The sequence below is a fragment of the Chaetura pelagica genome, unplaced genomic scaffold, assembly GCF_000747805.2.
Source record: "Chaetura pelagica isolate M959 unplaced genomic scaffold, ChaPel_1.0 scaffold137, whole genome shotgun sequence".
Taxonomy (NCBI): Eukaryota; Metazoa; Chordata; class Aves; order Apodiformes; family Apodidae; genus Chaetura; species Chaetura pelagica.
Window position 1 is genome coordinate 157,105 of NW_009953947.1, and position 6,263 is coordinate 163,367.

The window sequence follows — 6,263 nt, forward strand, 5'->3', positions numbered from 1 at the left end:
AGGGAAGGAAGGAGGGAAGGAAGGAGGGAAGGAAGGAGGGAAGGAAGGAGGGAAGGAAGGAGGGAAGGAAGGAGGGAAGGAAGGAGGGAAGGAAGGAGGGAAGGAAGGAGGGAAGGAAGGAGGGAAGGAAGGAAGGAAGGAAGGAAGGAAGGAAGGAAGGAAGGAAGGAAGGAAGGAAGGAAGAGGGGTGAGAAAAGAAGGATGGAAAGGAAGGAACTTATGTTCTTAAAAATATAAAGGTGCTTGGGAGTTTAACACAAAAGTGATTCACATCTTAAATTTGGTGTCATCTTCCATCAGAAAAATGTTAATTGTAATGCAAGATTCACTTCCTTTTCACAATGCAGTTTATATATAAAGCTAGTAGAATCCTTCAAAAGCTCAAACAAAAATGCTTGTGAATAAAAATGTATTTGTGATATCTGAACGTTGGTTTCCAAAGGTATTTTGCATGATGATGATGCTATGTTATTGTTTTCCAGTTTGCTTTCTTTGATGGTAGAGTATAGTCCATTGAAAAGGTAACTGAGTGATTCTTTTATTGTGTGAGAAACTGAACATTGCAATGTGTTGCAATCAAATCATATTAAGTTATATTATGAAACAGAGCTCTGAATATACTGTACAATGAAGAAGCTGAGAAAATACAGTAAATTTAGCTATTGTATCAAAACAGTTGAGTTGGATTTTTTACAAAATAGCAATCTCACATGAAAACCTGTGTACAGATATTTTAAGTATATAAAAAATCAGATTTAACACATTTATTTTTGGAAGCATATGTTCTCTAAGGTTCATATCAGGTTCCCCCTTTGCTTTGTTTATATGAAAACACCTATAATATTAAAACTTCTGCTATATCTATTTATTATAGAAAATAACATACTTAAATGTCCTGGTTGCTAAGATTATAAAAAAATCTAAACAAATGGGGAGCCTTGAATCTGTATGTATGCACATTGATACTTGATTGTGAATAATAATTTTAGAAGTTGTTTTTATACAACCTCATTGGTGATACAGATTGGTGCAGTAACTTACAATATTACAGTGTAGCATAGTGTTGATGCAAAATATGATTTGCGCTTTTTTTCCTAGTTTTCAGAACTAAACAGTATTGCAAGACAGCTAAACCAATGAATGTGCAACTCTGCTGGTATTGTACAAACGTGCTAACAACTGTGATGTGCAAATATTAATATGGCACAATACACTTGCTCTTTTAAAAAAGTAATCAAATGCAAAGCATTGATATGCATATGCTGGTGATCAATTGATGTTTTCTTGATCATGCCAGAAGCTTAAAGAAATAATTTGGCATGCATTAATATCCTATGAAAAGTTAAGAAGCTATTCAAAGCCATGGCATGGGTTAAAAGATCAGATGTCTACTGTACTTGTACACATGACTGGTTCGTTGTTCTTGGCTCCAGCAACATATTTTCTCATGTTTGGGAATACAGTGAGTAAAAAAATAAAACCTGACCTTTTGCTCAGTGATCAGATTTAGCTTATTAAAAAATATCTCTAATAAAGTCGTGGGGTTTAAACTACAATTGTCTGTGCTGGATGACTTCAGGTCCTGCTCAGGGAAGGTGAACTAATTTTGATAGTATGGGTGAATATAATCTTGGAGCTCTTCTCTTACTGCACTTCTCTTGACCCTATCACCAGTTACCACCTGATAAAAAAATTGGTTTAAGTTTTTCTAATACTAAGACTCCATCCTGTATTTTTCCTTAATATGGTCACCTGAAATTTTATGGGAGGAATAAGTGTTGTAGGATTAGGCCAGCACTTACTGCACTCATAGCTTTTAAGATTGCTTAAAATATATATTAGTTCACATTTTGCTCTTTTAATTTCTTCAAATATTGTAGGTATATTAAGCTCTCTGTGGTTTCCGCATACTTTCCCAAAAGAAACCCTTCATGGAAAAGTTAGATTTCTTAACATTTCAGAACAAAACCAGGTTATGCTGAGAGGCCATATTCTGAGTTACTTAATAAACACTTGATTAGAGTCTGTAGGCAGAAAGGAAGGTAGCACAAAGCTGTGCTGCACAGAAAGCAACTGTGGCTTTTGCTATCATCCCACTTCCCTTAGAGTGCTCAAATACAAAAGGAGGGAGAAGCCCATGTCATGAAGGTGCATTTGCCTTCTTGGGTTAGCCAAAGAGGGAAATATTATTTGTTCCTCTTTTCCCCTCTGTATTACCTGAAGAAGCATGTTTCTGTATAAACACTTAGCCCTCCAACCATTATACCTGTCTAATAGAAAACTCAGGATCTGGCCCTTCCAGAACACCTTAGTACTGTACCCATGGAACTCAATACTTTAAATAGGAAAAAAACAAAATTTTGGGTTCTTTTTGCAGAGAGCAATATATGTTTTGATTAAATCAAAGTGATAGTCAAGATTTTTTAAAATGCACTACATAGATAGCTGCAAATTACAAAACACAGATAGAAAATGCAATGTGAAGTTTAGCTATCTCAGAATTTGAATACCAGTCTTTAAGAAACAACCCTCATGAATAGATACATATTCTCATGCAAAAGAGTATCCTTATTTTCCCATAATGCATAATAGTAATTTTCTCTGGTCTGAGAGATTAAGAAACTTAATCCTAGGCTTTAAACTGAAACATTTTCAAACTACTGTATGTTATAAAAAGGTGTGTTTTTTTTAAAGCCAGGAAAAAGTTGTGTTGATATTTGCTCAGATCTTTTAAATAGTACTAAGGAAACTGTTGGGACTGTTTGTTTACACAGAAGTCATGCAGCCTATTGTAAATCTGACAAATAACCACCATTAAAGTTGTTACAGCATGGTGCTGTGCAAAACATGATCTGAGGACTTAGCATGAAAGGTTTCTTTCTAGGTTTTCATTTAAACAACCAGCATTACTGCCAAAACACTGACTGTGGTCCATATTTGTAACAGGTTTTTAACATGACATAGCAGGTTTGATTGACAAGATTTTTAGGTCCTGTACCTTTAAGATTTTAGTATGATCTTTTTCATGTTTCTAATGCTTAAGGCTTTACTGCTTAACTTGACAAAAAAACCAGTGTTGCTGCCATTTGTAAGTTTTCCTATAATACTCCTTTTACTAACTTAAAAACTGGCCTTACTGGGTTTAAGTAGGCAGTATCCCTTTTAAGTGACCTTTGCAACCCAAGTGTTACTTGCTGTGGTTGAGAGTTTTTCAGTATCACTGAAGAGATGTTAAGACCTTTTGTTCCCATTAACACCTAAGTTCAAAAAACGTGCTTAGTATGTCTTACTTTAAAAACACAACTTCAGTCCCACTGATCCTAAAAATTCAGATGCCAGCACACTGGTTATTAGAAACTATGCTAATACTTACAAGGCACTGCAATGTACTTGGGTGCTTTTGGAATGTCAACTGAAGGTGAACTCTTAGTAACTCTTTCCTTAGGAAAAATCTTACATCAGACACCCAAGCCTTTAAAGGCAAGATTTATTATTATTTTTGCATACCACAATGTTAATATTGTTAATACTCATTGTACACTACTGTAAAAAGATGAAAACAAAGTGTCTGAAAATGATTCAAGAGTTTTGCAAAGTTAGCCTCACCCTCTTCCCAGCTACTTGCATCTGTCCTGTTTATGGTTTAAAAGAAAAACATCATCTTGAAGAAATAATTTCACTGAGGCTAAAGGGATACTGTCTTGTTCAGATGCCATGAAATTGAGATTGTGATCTGACAAAGCTGTCTTCTCTTCTTGTGTTGTATGGAATGTCTGGATCATGCTTTCTGGGATATTTTTATTGAAATGCTCAGTGTGCATTACTGCAAAAAAAGGCTTGATTGCTCTTACAAGGCAAGCAGGTCTTTCTCCCGTCTCTTGTGTTCTCTTAACACTTTTGTGGAACTTGACAAGCCTGGAAAAATATTTTTTTTGTAAAATAATTTGTACAATAATGTTATAAAAAGTTTATAATCCTAGAACTGTTGTGTTAATTCTTGTGCAAAAACAGTATATTCAGAATAAAGGTTTATCATTTAAAATCAACAATTACTTTGATTGTTCACTCTTTAACATGTAAAAACATGTCATTAAGAACCTACATCATTTGCTATATAGTCCTTCTGAGTTTACTGTGTAATTGCACCCAAGTTTCTGAAAGAGGGAGATTTTCCAGTGGGGAGATAGTAATTTAAGACCATACTTATTGGGATTCAAAGGAGGATATACAGCAAACCCTCTTTTCTTCTTCATTGCTTTCAAAAAAGCTAAAAAAAAAATTTGTAACCAAGCTTTTGGAAGGCTGGTAATTTACTAAGTTGTAAACAGTGAAGTCCAAGGGTTCATTCACATGAAGAAGCAGAATAAACTCAAGATGGCTCAGATGGTTGCTCCCCAAGTTGTTGCCCAGCCTCTGCCAAAGATTACTGCATGATTTATGAATCAGCTTCTGTACTACTGCCATTCTCAGCTAAGCATTAAATTCAAAGTGGATCTATGCACCTTAATAAACTGGCTTGAGATGTTATGGAGCTTTATTGGCTTTTCAGACGTACAGGGGTGGCACTGGCAGTCCCTGTCAGAAGGGCAGGGCAGATGCTGCAAGTGGTAACCCTTTAGAAGCCTGATTGTAATCCTGGACTGCCAATGTGTCAAAGGCCAAAGAGAATGGCCGTTGTAAAGTACTGCTGGATTTACCGAATCCCTGAGGAGTCAGATAAGAGAGTAAGAAATCAAATGCAGATTCTAGTGCTGCAAAGTAACAGATCACCCATGTGGAAATGTTAAAAAGCAACACATGACACTTCCCATCAACATCCAGAGATAACTGGCCTCAACTAGATGTAACATTGCTGCCTAACTACATGATTACCCTCACATGCTGTTCTCATTGTATCGTGTTTTCTGTATGCTGACTGCCACTGAGATGTAGAAATAAATAAATAAATCCCCCAAATACCTTCCTGGTACACGATTAATTTAAATTGTATTACAGAACATGCTATTTGTTAAGTAGCAAGAGCCAACACTTGGAAAACACAAAGTTTCTTCTCCCACTTTCAGAACTTACAAGCATCTTTGACTTCATCAGTCCAATTTGTAAATGCCTGCACTGCAGTGAGATGTTCTGTACTAGGCCCTGGTACAAATCAAGCCAGAATCCACTTGGCCTGTCCCCTCATATTATGTTGAGAGATGACTTCACATTGACAACTGTTGCTGCTAACCATCTACCAAAATCAGGTTATATAACACTGATGTTATAAAAACCCTTCACTGTCACATCTACTAAATGCCTAGTGCTCCTTGTAATGCCTGACTGAACAAAATGCACACGCTAAATTGTACAATATTTTCTCTGCCTGTTGCAAAAGACATTGAAAACAATGTTTCCCTTTCCCATGGGCTATTTGGAGCTTTTGTTACACAAATTGTGTATGGGGGAGGAAGGATGGAGGGAAGGAAAAGGAGACTTCATCAGGAGTATTATTTTATCTTGATTCTAGCTGCATTTCTTCTAAATGTTTTATACGTATTTCTTAATATATATATATGTTTATATGTATTTCTTAATTATGCTGGTTGAGAATATCACATTCCCAGATCCTGACTGTCCCTTTTGAAACCTTGTTCACAAGCCCAGGAACCTTTTATTAAAAGCTCCCTTTTTAATAGAACACCTGCCCTTCTATTTCTTTTGGGGCTTGAGACTCTTTTCCTTTGAATCTCACAAGCATTTCCTTTACTAGTTTTCCAACGTACATCCCAAGTTTTGTAGAAAAGATATTTGAACTTGATGGTAAGTGTTTCCCCTGGGGAAATGGTAAACATGATTATCATTTGTCTCACTAAACTGCAGTTTTCTGCAATTAGTCATGAATTCCCTCTACCGTCAAAAGATTTTAGGAGCTTGCTATGCCAGCCAGTGGTTCTGCCCAGGCTTTGACTGTCTGCCTTAATGATCAGATGATGGATTCTTAAAAAAGAATGTTCTGCTGCTGTTTAAGTAGTAGCAGCATCTGCTATTTTATCCATTACTTTCATGTTTGTTTTTTTACAGGCTTTTAGTACTGCTAGTTTCTCAAAGCTGTTTTAAGAAAGGAAATATGAAATATAGGACTTCAGTGGTATTCACTCTTCCTTCTCAAGAAAATATTTTTTTTTTTTCAGTCACTCAGTTATTTCATACAAATAATAAAATGTGTGGAATTGCAATGGAAACTATCTCAGTATTTCCATTTTAATTTTTGTTGCTTTCACTTA